The sequence below is a fragment of the Dipteris shenzhenensis genome, chromosome 18 (assembly GCF_047967505.1).
Source record: "Dipteris shenzhenensis isolate YYH24624 ecotype China chromosome 18, Dip_SZ_1.0, whole genome shotgun sequence".
NCBI classification, from domain to species: Eukaryota; Viridiplantae; Streptophyta; class Polypodiopsida; order Gleicheniales; family Dipteridaceae; genus Dipteris; species Dipteris shenzhenensis.
Genome location: NC_141613.1, coordinates 51,251,890 through 51,264,571, shown reverse-complemented (window position 1 = coordinate 51,264,571; position 12,682 = coordinate 51,251,890). Strand labels below are relative to the sequence as shown.

General features: G+C 43.4%; 1 long non-coding RNA gene across 1 annotated transcript; it reads right to left on the bottom strand.

Annotated features, from left to right (window-relative positions):
* Positions 1 to 828: 828 nt before the first annotated feature.
* Positions 829 to 4,863, bottom strand: LOC147891389 (uncharacterized). The gene is made up of 3 exons (XR_015542633.1): positions 4,536 to 4,863; positions 3,265 to 3,305; positions 829 to 1,521 (listed from the first exon to the last, which is right to left on the bottom strand). It is a non-coding gene; the product is annotated as an uncharacterized LOC147891389 (long non-coding RNA).
* Between the last annotated feature and the right edge of the window lie 7,819 nt (positions 4,864 to 12,682).

Here is a 12,682-nt window from a genome sequence, read left to right as displayed (position 1 = left end):
TGACCTCGTGTTACCGAATATTTGGACACAATTTGCTGAAGTTCGATTGGGTATATTTCCTGATGCATGCTACGAAAAACCTCTACAAGAACCTCAAAACCTACTTCCACATTAATTAACATATTAATACTTATAATAAAATGTTACAAAAGCATACGTGTCACAAAACATGAAAGCATTTTCATAAGCTGTAGTAATACACCTAGTGCCATATTATACATATGTATCATAGTAGACACTATGATAATTATAACATGTATGACAAAAGCATATCTCTCTTTAAAAAAGCCTGCAATTAAGTACACAACATACAATGTTAATAAACCATGATCATTTATAAGAAAACTTATAATTTATTTCATCATAACATAAATTCCAATAAAGACAAGGTTAGTATTATTACCATCCTTTCTTTCAAAATTAGCTTATCAGGGACGATGGACTAAAATCAGCTTATTGGCATGAAGTACACTAGTGTCACTTCTAATAGATAGAGCATAAATATGACACCTTGAAACATCCTTTGCAAAAACCTAAAATTTAAAATAAAAAACAAGATCAATTGGAAGACATAAAATACTACATTAATATCTTGCACAAGATACACTTTAAAGTTTAATTGAAAGAAACATTTACTGTGTAGTACTTACAAACATCACCAAAACTGCTTTAACTAGTATCTAGCGAGCTTCAACCTCTTTGAATCCCATCAACCCTACAACTTAAAACAATAAAATAAGTTTAATGAAGTACATTATATAATTACTGAAAACATATAAAACCTATGAAACATACCTTGTGTTCTCGCCATAAATATGACGGCTGGTTTTTGCACTATTTCTCCACAAATCAATGGCATTGCTGAAATCATACTCTCTAAGTGGAGGACCTTCAATAGACACACGCATCAATGCATCCAAGCTACGTGAACTTAATGCTTTGACTTTGTGTGTGATGAGATTTTGAATACTAAAGCCTCTTTCACATGCTGTTGTACTAGAGCATTGGAGCATTGACAAATGTGCCAATCTCAACAACATAGGATATTTTGTGCTTGTCTTTGGATTTCGACCAATTGGCACCCATGTGTCTCGCAGATTTCGCTCATTCCATTCATGAGGAGCTTGTGCTTTGAAGTATTCATACTCTTTTTTTACCTCAATCTTGTCAATGAGAGGACCAATAACTTCTCCACCTTCCAACACTTTGGTTGAACCATAGAAAGCTGCTAAGGTCTCAATTTCAATAAATCCGTAATTTTTATAAGACTTTCCCTTTGGAAAACTACATGGTGCCAATGCTTTAAAGCAACCTATAAGACCTCTATCAGGAAACCTTTCATGCAAGTTGTGGATCGCTAAAGAACAGAATTCTTTCTGAAATTCTATGGCTTTATCCATATCAGATCCATCAATGTTTCTTTGAATCACGAAAGACCTATATATGTTGCCATAAACCGAAGATCTTAGGCCAACAAGCTGCCCATTCATAGATCCATAATCAGGAATAATAAAGAGCCCCCTGCTATCAAAAGTAGATGCATTTATATCAACTTTTGGATTGTCCATAAATTGCATTTAAAGCAAGCGTATTTCAGCCTCTACCATCCCAACCACTAATGAGACATCAACAAAAGTGCTTTGAAATATTTTGCTCAGCATAAACAATCTGTCAAGGATATCTGCCATGAAATGAACACTATATATAAACTGAAAGTCACTCAATTTGGCATACAAATCTCTGTTTTCAGATTTTAGAAATGCAAGGAGTGGCTCATAAGATTCACAAAATTTATGCACAGCATTTGCTCTGCTTAGCCACCTTATTTTGTGAATGTGACTCATGTTCAAATCTGCACACCCAAATTCCATCTCAAGGCTCTTCAACATAGAGCTTCTCAAAGCACTTTTAGAAAGCATAACAGCAATCTCATTTACAACCTTATCGATCTCTTGAGCAGATGTTGATCCCTTGATTGCGTCTAACAAAGGCAAAGACTGATCCTTTGTGCAATGCATTGGATAGATGTCATGTAGGGACTCACACGTTTCATACGAGTAGCCAATCCATTCACATGACCAATTATGGATGAAGCACCATCTGTACCAAGGCATACTAACCTCGTAGCATCAAGATGGAGCTGAGACAAAAAGTACATGCAAGATTCAAACAAACAACTTGCTATCCCTCCTTTAATTTCTAGCAAGCCTAAGAAGGCTATAAAAGGCTCTGAATCTTCCATAAAAGATGCATATACAATTAGGTGTTGGATGAGACCAATGTCGGTGGACTCATCCATCATGAGACTATAGTATAAGGAGGCCTTCACCCTTTGAACAGTTTGTTGTAAGAGAGCCTCACTTCTCCAGTAGACAAACATAAGTAGACAAACATTGTAGCAGCTTTATCATTGTGATAAAGGTCTTGTGTCATGCACGGGCACTTGCAAAAGCACAACAAGTCTAAGAGTGAAGTATACTTGCTGAAGGACATGTCCTCTGTTGAAATATAATATGCTATAGCAAATAGATTAAGTGTGGCTTGATCTGCAGTGCCCTTTGACCTATTCATGCCATCTTCAATTGAAGGGCCTTTCTTTGCCACAAACATATATTTTGCGTCCTCATGCATTCTGGTTTTAGCATGCTCTGTTAGTGCATTGTGTTGCACATTGACAGATCCCAATTTACCAAATTCACTCTTTGAATGGATGTCATTTTTGCAATATTTACAAAAGACCCGTGCCTTAGAATGGTCAAAATAAGCCCACTCAAAGACAACAGTCCAAGCTTCATTCCAAGCTTGTCTACAACATTCTATTTCTAAATCTCTCTCCATTTCGGGTGCATTGAAACTCACCATCTCAACTGAAGCCTCTTCTTGTTCATCTCGAGATATTCGCTTCTTCTTTGAGCGCTTAGGAGGGGAATTCTCTTGGGTGAAACGAGGGAAGTTGAAAAGAGTCCTTTGATGGGACATATTAGAATAATCTACTTGGGTATGGGCAATTTGTGAACTAGGAAGAGAGAAACGCTATGCAACTTTGTAAAAGCACTAGGCTTGCAAAACATTCACAAGAGGATGCAATGCTAAAATTCTATTTTTGAAAGCTACAATTATAGCTAGAAATTCATATGATATAATAAATGCCATCTCTCATATTTGCGAGACATGAGGTATAGCTTGTAACGATATTTACATTAATAATTTAAAACAAATGAAAAATTCCAATTTGTATGAAAGGCAAAGTTGCTGCTTGCATACCTCTTGAGTTAAGCTTCACACATCTGTCCCATCATGCGCACCTACATTACACAAATGAGAGGGGAGGCATGTCGAAAAGACTTCAAACTGAGGCTTAAAATTGAAATTCGAGACTAACATGTAGAGGTCTAATTCACAAGCAAATAGATTACAATGTCTGACAGCAAACCAAACTTCCTCTACCTCTTCTACCTCAATATGAGCTGAATCACAGTAACACCCAAATACAAAAGGCAAAGGAAATTTCCTCCTAAAGAGACAACTTCCTGTAGAATCAAAAAGGCATGAAAGCCTATCTTACTATGTCAGAGACAGTACCCTCCTTCCACTCCATCTCGCTCATCGCCACACCACTTAAAACGAGCCCAATCAAAGAAAATGTATCCCTGCAAAAGAAACCGTGAGCTTTGAGGGAATAAGCATTCTAGCTTTGATGGGCACCAACTGAGGGAGTCGAGACTCGGGAGTCCTGATAGGCCTATTCTCAATTTTTAAGACGGCTTAAGGACTTTGTACTCTGCAAAAGCATACACTAGAAGCGCATCGCTAGATTGGAGAGCACCGAGTACGTGCCTACAACAGGAGGCCAACATTGTTGGGACTTTGAAAAACTGATGCTGGAATCGAGATCGTTCATCGTTCTGTCTCTCTATTTCTCTTGTTCCTCTCTCCCTCTGAGCACTTGTGCAGAGGACCAGATTTCATAATACGGGAGCAAACATCTCGGTGTGACCCTGTGAGTCCACTGATCTCCTTATATGAGAGCCACATCTCTTCTCCTAAAGCTTTTCCTATCATCGCATTCACGGTGAGAACCCAGAGATGTGTATTCCATCTCAAATCCTTGAGGAATTTGCATGCAGCCCTACGATTTGCTCCATCACTGATCAATGACTCGGAGTGAGTACGAGGCTTGAGCTGTGCAGGCGGATTGTGCAGATGGAGGAGACATTGAAGGGGATGGGAACTTCAAGCGGGAGCGCATGGCAATTTCTTCGCCAAATCACTTTTGCCAGCAGACGAGGGCATGGCCGTAAGGGTGACTTGCAACCTGCGTAGCATTGCAGATATCAGCACCATGACCTTGTTGGGCAAGGGAGAGATGAATCATCGTTACGACTTAACGATGGCGGCCGGTGAAGAACCTGCAACTCTAAACTTTGCCCTCTCCTCCGTCCATGAGCCGCTCACCCCGCAAATTCAATCTCCCAAAACCCAACAATATGCATTACGCCTATGAGTATTCCGTGAAACCTCAAAGTTTAACCAACTTGGACTTTGAAGCGACAATCGATTCGTCCCTGGTCGTTGACATCCTAGGAGCAATCATCCGTGACCCCACTTCCGTTTGAACGTTGCCATTCTCGCAACTTGCAACCTTGCAAAAGTCAGTTCTCCCTTAGCCTCGTATGTCATTGCTATCAGTTTCCAGAATTGGATCTATCATCTCTCGAGTCCAAGACTCCGATCTTCCAAGTTCCACCTTGTGAGTGTATAATAAGGGCAGCAGATTCTGTAGACTATGTGTGTTTGACTCCCGACTCCTGAGTCCCCAAGAAAAGAAAAGATGAGTCTTGAGGAAGAAAGTTTCAAAAGGGAGGGAGGCAGCACTCCAGAGGGGCTAAGTGTAAAATTAAAGAGGAATGATCACTCTATGACTGGAGTCTGGACTTTAGTTAGACAAACATGACTCATGGCTCATGAGGATTCAAGATTGAACCATTCAACCATGGCTCTTAGCCTCTAGAGTTCATATAAAATATATTATACTAATACATGGCTCTTACAGTTCATATGAAATATATTATACCAATAGTTCTAGTGTATATATATACATAATTTAATAAAGGCACGTTTCAAACTTACCCTTTATTTTAAAGACTATCTGTACCACAATCTTTTAATTAAAGTCTATTTTCATGTGTGCCTTTAAAATAAAGTTTAGACCTTCATTTGAACCCTTTATTAAGAAAGGCATATCATTTTTCCAATCGGGATTTCTCATTTTCAATCGGTATTTTTACACTAAAAGTCGGGTTTTGTGAGCATTGCTCGAGTGTGGACTGGCAAAGGAAGACTAACCACAGTGGCAGCAGTTGCTACAATAGTAGGGGGTGACAAAAAATCCGATGACACTCAGCTAGAAGCAATAACAAGAGCTCAGGAGGCCAAGAACAATAGCATGTAGCCACTGACACCAAAAGACATTGAATCCAACAACTCTCACTTGTAGCAGCAAGCAATAACAAGAGCTCAGGAGGGCAAGGATTATAGCCGTGCCGTGTAGCTACTGAATTTTTCTAGTGAGGAATCTCAGGACGACCCTCGAGCCTGGATCAAACTGGAGGAGGCACTTCGCTCTTACAACGTATCCATGGTGGGCATCCGCAAAGAACAACAAGAACTTTCTTAATAGTTGTAAAACATATTAGGCCTTATGAAAATATAATCTTATAATAATGGAATTGTAAGGATAGCACCTTGACTTGTGCTTCAATTTAGATAGATGATTATATGAGGACTTACGTGGTCATAGTGTTATCTTATTCCCTTATACGAAAAAGGAAGATATAATTTTATCAAATATTGAAAAAAGAAATTGCATTTTCGCTTGTGCTTTAATTATATAACCAGCCTACGACGGGCTAGGGACCCAACTTCTCATCAGTCTTTCTCTCTCAAAAAGTAGTATTCCCTCCTGCCTTTTTTTCAATCGCTCCTCTTTGCAAACAATTCCAATTGACAATCAAGTTTCCTGCTGATTGCGAACCTTTCTTTCTTTCAAAAGGCCTCCGATTGTTCAAGTTGTACGTCTTTTCTTTCCTTCAAAATAAAATATCTATAAAGACTCTTGGCATTTTATGGTTTTCCTAGGTATCGGTCACAAAACATATAATTACTAGTCCCATATTTTGTGATTTTCCCAAGTATTGATCATATAATTACAATATGATTGATTCAGATAACAAACTATTGCCAAATAAGGTTAAAGTTTAGAGAACGAGAATTGGGAGACATAACTTTCTTGAAATTACAACCAGGCAAGGACGGTGTTAACATCCACAAAGTACAGTCACTGAAGGGTAATCAGTAATTGGAAGTGATTAGGCTTCATGATCTACTTCAACGGACAATCTCAAGGAGTTTGATCCCCAAATACCCCAAAGCCAAAGATTGCAGGCAACATGCACAGAGTCACGATGGCATTCGTGGAACAAAGATCCATCCATTTCTCAATTTGTTCACGTATTGACATTGACTCACAGATTCAATCCAAACTAACACCCCTAGGCCAAAAACTGCAGGCAACGTGCACATTTTAGATCTATGTCAACGAAAATAGCCATGTCAATGGAAATAGCCATGAAAGGAGTATAGATCAAACTCAGGGAGTTTGATCCCAAATCACCTAAGCCTTGGAGGTGCGAGGCTAACACAAGCACTATTTGGGAACCAGTTAGGACCACCTCCTAATACCAGGTTTGTCCCAAGTGCTTTAATATGGTTAACACAAGCACTGTTTCCACTAGTAGGGAGAGATGGAAAGAATAGCAATATGCCTTGGCACCCTATGGGCCTAAGAGCCTTTGGTTGTAAAAGAGAAGGAGAGTGCCACCGTTGTGTTGCACTCACTCCACCACCCATCGCTATACAAGTATCCCACCATCCAGTGCGATAGCCTATCCCCATAGTTGACGTAAGTTGGTGGCACCTGGACTGTTGGGGTTTCATAAGGCGTTCCACCTTGGAAGTTCCTAATATCCCCTCAACTGGGGTCTTGCCTTTGGAATTCCCTCATCCATGGATCTTCATCATCCATGTGTTCCCATTGGGAAGGTCTTGCATAGGCGGAGGGTCCTAGATCTGCGAAGGTGGTTTGTGTCTCGGTTTGTGGTTCGGGAGCTAGATGTTGCTGACCTTCCCTCCTTGTAGACAAGGCCAGCGAAGGGGTTCTCCATGTCTACCGACTCTGTCCGGCCTAAGCGTCCGAACATGTTGGAGAATGTCACGATACAGTCCAGGTGCCACCAACCTACATCAACTATGGGGATAGGGTATTACACCGGATGGTGGGATACTCGTATAGCAATGGGTGGTGGAGTGTATGCAATATGACGGTGGCACGATACATCTATCCCACCACCCGCAGTCATTCTTACTCCGTTGTCGTCATGTTGCACTCACTCCACCACCCATCACTAAGCAAGTATCCCACCATCCGGTGCGATACCCTATCCCCACGACCGTCACCATAGAGCTATCCCCACGATCATTGGGATACCTCTGGGGTACACGAATTTATAATAAAAAATTTACAGAACCTCAGTTCAGCCTGAGTGTGCTTAGCTAGAGGCCTCCCACATGCACTTGAGGTCCAGAAGAATTTTGCCAAAGGATCCCATGCCGGAAGATAGTGCTTCGAGCTATGCTAAACCCACCCTCCGCCCTAGCTGGGGGTCCGGAAGCTCGATCCCTAGCCTCCACTCGTTAGTTGGACCCCGACCAAAAACTCTATCTAGCTCCAATGAGACGAAGAGTTTGGACGAAGTTATGCAAGACCCCTCGGGTCCAAGGGCATCTGAAGCCCCATTCACAAGTGTAGCCTCTCCCAACTCGCCTACACCTTCGGTTACATCCAGGCTGAGAGGTACATTCTCCAACATGTTCGGATGCTTAGGCCGGACAGAGTCGGTAGACATGGAGAACCCCTTTTCTGGCCTGTCTGCAAGGAGGGAAGGTCAACAACATCTAGCTCCCGAACCACAAACCGCCACCTTCGCAGATCCAGCACCCTCCGCCTATGCAAGACCTTCCCAATGGGAACACATGGATGATGAAGATCCATGGATAAGGGAATTTCGAAGGCAAGACCCCAGTCGAGGGGATACTAGGAACTTCCAAGGCGGAACGCTTTATGGACCCCCAATAGTCCAGGTGCCACCAATCTACGTCAACTATGGGGCATCACAGTTTCCACCTTATTTCCCATTGCATGGAACTAACATTCATATGCCCTAGGACCCATCTCCTCTAGGAGTACATCCCTTCTCATACATTCCTATTGCACCAATGAATGCAGGCCTTAGCACATCTGTTCCAATGCCGGTACCAGCAACTACATGGATACCACCACCTGGGCCAAGGCTTAAGGCTAGCCCTGCATCTTGTCAAGCCCACAATAACACCACCCTCGCTAGCCACTCAAATAGTGTTAACTGATGAGGCAATGCGCATCTTGGTGAATGCCCTAGGAAGGGGGGCCACACCACCTCCAACCGCCCCAGTGTTTCCCATAGGGATTGTGAATCTCTCGAGGAGCCGACCCATAGCAATCTTCAAGTTAATGACCAAGTTCCTTGGAGAAGGAGACCCACTCTCCCACGTGGAGCGATTTTAGCAAATTTGTGAAGCTTTTGGTGCTCCTAGAGACCTAGAGATGGCCAATGCATTTGGTCTCAACTTGGATGGCAAAGCAAGCCAATGGTATAGGGTTCTCACCCCATAAGATAAGATCAACTGGGAGACATTGAGAAAGGCCTTTATTATTGGGTTTGCCCCCAGCGGCCATAAATGGAGCCTAATCAATCAATTGTATGGTGTAAAGCAGAATGATAAGGAATCCCTAAGGGATTAACTTCCTTATCAGATTGGCAGACCTAAAGTTGCAGACCACCTCATGGTGATGAATCCTATGTCCTTCAATTTATGCAGCAAGGTGGCCATCCACATATGTGACAACATGATGGACAAGGCCAATTCGGGTAAAGCCCTGAATCCCTCAAAAGTAGCTCCATCGGTTAGGTCTTCGAGTGTAGAAACGATCAAGAAGGAGACTAACGATCCCAAGAGCTTGGATATGAGTGAGCTAGCCTCCAATTTGTTAGATTAGCTAGGCCAGCAGTGGAGGATAGGGACCTCCAACCTGATCCACTACCTCCTGCCAGAGGATCAATAGGTTTCTATATTCTAGAACGCCCCCGTGAATGCAAGGGCAAGAGACCTAAACTCAATTTCTTGGAGACCCCTGCTCCAATGTTACACCTGCCAGGATCCCCATAGAGCAAGTGAATGCCCCTACTGAGGTACTTCAAACCCTACATGCCAAGGCCCACACTTCTTGAAGGATTGTCCATACAGGGATCATACCCCTGCCACTCCAACCATGACCAACCCCACACCCTTGTGTGTAGGGTGTGGGATCGAGCATCTATTCTAGGATTGTCTCACGAGGAGACCAACCACCCCAATCATCCTGCCAAAGAGTACCAGCCTTAATTGCTTAGCATCGAGCAAGGCCAGGTGGCCGCAGTGCCCCTACAAGTCATCACCAGGATGCAAGCCAAGGCATTAGGCAAGGCAATGAGGAAGCTCACCAGGAAGGGTAAAGGATCCTTGTCACCTAGCCTCGAGATCCCCCCACATACCCTAACCCGATCCAAGAAAGCCAGTCAGGTAGGTAACGGCTCTGACCAAGTGCTCATCCAGGACGGTTTTGATGAGGAGACAACTACTCTCACCACCTCCTTTACTTCTAAATAAGCTTCCACCTAGGGTGACTCAAAAGTGCCTCCAAGTCCAGAGGTAAACAATCCAGTGGGCTCAAGGCCTAGCACCCTCACCCTCCTATAAGGAGACCTATCTTGACCCGGTCCTAGAAAAGCAATATGTAAAAGATGCCCAGAACTTGGTACGGGATTGCCAAGAGAAGTTTGAGCATCGACTAGAGGCAAGTAGAGGGTTAGATACTATTCATCCATCCCACCTAAGGGGTCACCAAGGGGCGAAATCACTCAAGGTACCGGAAAGGCTAGAGGAAGAGGAACACCTTAGCTTCGAGCACTCAGAGGCTCCAGATCTGATGCAGAAGATGTTCCAGGAAGACCCAATGTTGCAGAACCTCCAGGAGGAAGGATACTTGTACGGCTTCGAGGACATGTTGTCCATGGAAGAAGAAGCTTCACAAGAACCCTGCAATAGTGCTAGGTTGGGTGCCTTCCTATCAACAGAGGTAAGAATGCCAATCACTTCCCTGCTAAGAGGAAATCCCATCCTATGGCACGATCTATCCAATTGGATAAACAGACCGTCGTTACTCTCAATCCCTACTAGCCCTAAGCCCAACAAATCAATGCCAGAAAAGGGGAAGAACCTACCTAAGGTTCCCATCAACAAGCTAGGCCAATACTTCGAGGGTGATGACACAAACGTTGCTATCCCCAGAGTCTATCAAAACCATAAGGTTGAAGCCATCCTGGATGGAGGAGCGTGAGTGTGTCTACACCAAGGAATGCTGGGTGAAATGGGGAAAACCTACACTCGAGTAGACCCATATGGTAGTAAAGTTAGCCAATGGGGGGACTGCCGAGCCCCTAGGAGTGCTTACTAGCATAAACATTAAGGTATTTGGATTCATGTACCCCGTCAGGTTTGTAGTCATGGACTTCACTTGACAATCGAGATATGAATCTATCCTAGGCAGGCCATTCTTGCAAATGTCTGGACTCATGCATGACTGGCATAATGATAACATCTACTTGCGGCATGAGGAGCAAACCATGAGAGTGGACTTGCACACCTACAAGGCCCACCCATTGTCCTCTTTGTTGCAGAATCTGACACCATCACCTGAACCACCTTCGTAAAGCTATTCCAACCCTGTGACAAGGAAGAGGAAGAGAAGCAGTCTAATGACTTCTGTTATGCACCTCTCCTCGAGCTAGAATTCTCGCAGAATTGGATGCACATCTTAGCCAATATAGATGTCCCAGAAAGAGTAGGGTTTCAGATCACCACTCCAGAGCTCCAAGGTCTAACCCCAGTGGTTCCCCTGAGAATGTTTAACATGCTCAAACCATGAGATGTAATCAAGGGAACCTTGAGGGTAAAATTAGATCTCCACTGGTTGTCCTACGTAGGTGCCATGACTACTCACCATCATGAGTTCTCCTCCAACTGGGGAACCAGGGCGAGTAAGGCAACCTCCCCCGTCGGCTCTATAAGCGCAATGGAAGAGCCTCCTTCAGGTCCCAAACCCCCTATATCCAAAAGCATGGCTAAGGCCAAAAGGACCACTACCCTGGCAGAAATAGGGGAGGAAACTGAAGAGAAAGAGGACCTATGGCAGGTACCAGCCCATTACAAGGCCTACATGATTCAAGATCACAAGATTTTATACCAACGTGCCAAAAGGTCTTGGGAAGACGGATGCTCTCCAAGGTATGACGGGCCAACCCCGGTCAAGGAGATAAACCTAGCCCTAGAAGGGCAGGACCCCCAACCCATATTCATCACTAATGATCTCACCCCCAACGAGGAGAATGCCTTAATAGCTCTCCTACAAGAGTACAAGGACTGCATGGCCTCAAAGTACACCGACATGAAGGGAGTTCCTACTGAAGTAGTGTAGCACACAATCCCAATGCTAGACGATGCCAGGCCGGTACGTCAACGCTCCTACCCTATGAATCCCAAATATGCACTCATAGTAAGGGAACAAATCCAAAAACTCATAGATGCAGGATTCATCTATGAGATTGAGCATACAGACTGGGTATCACCCATCGTAATAGTCCTAAAGAAAAATGGAAATATTATAGTATGCGTGGATTTGAAAAAGGTTAATGCTGCCACTAGACGTGACCACTACCCCTTGCCATTCACAGAACATGTTCTGGAAAGGGTAGCCGGAAAGGAAGCTTATAGCTTCCTAGACAGATTCTCGGGTTACAACCAAGTGTCAATCACCCCGCAAGATCAACATAAGACCACTTGTGCTACCGAATGGGGTGTGTATGCAACCAGGGTGATGATATTTGGATTAACCAATTCCCCTGCTACCTTTCAACAAATGATGATCATGGTATTCAAGGAGTATCTGAGAGACTTTGTTTAATGGCATCTACATGAACTCAAAGTGGGATGACCACCTAAAGTACCTTAGGCTCATCCTCGAGAAATGCCACTTATACTGCATATCCCTCAATCCTCTTAAGTGCCAATTTTGGGTCAAACATGGTGTCATCCTGGGCCACAGAGTGTCCCAGAATGGAATCTCTACAGACCATAATAAAATCAAACTCATCTTGGAGTTACCACCCGCCACCAATGCCGAAGGCCTCCAGGGTGATGAAACAGTCACCATTTGCATCCATCTAGGAGCCAGGGCCACGCCGACCACTCCCACTGAAAGGATAAGGAGTCCACGCATGTGATGAAGCATTGGTAGGATTTGGAGTCACGTTGCAATCTAAAGAAGAGGCTTACATTCTATTGATACTTTTTGTAATGACTTTTTTATACATCCCTTTGGGGACTATGTAACACAAAGCTTTCTATCTCATTCCTAAATTAATAAATGAATTTTTTTAAAAGTCTCTGCCAACCTATGGTATTGAATATTATTTGGAAAAGTGTATGT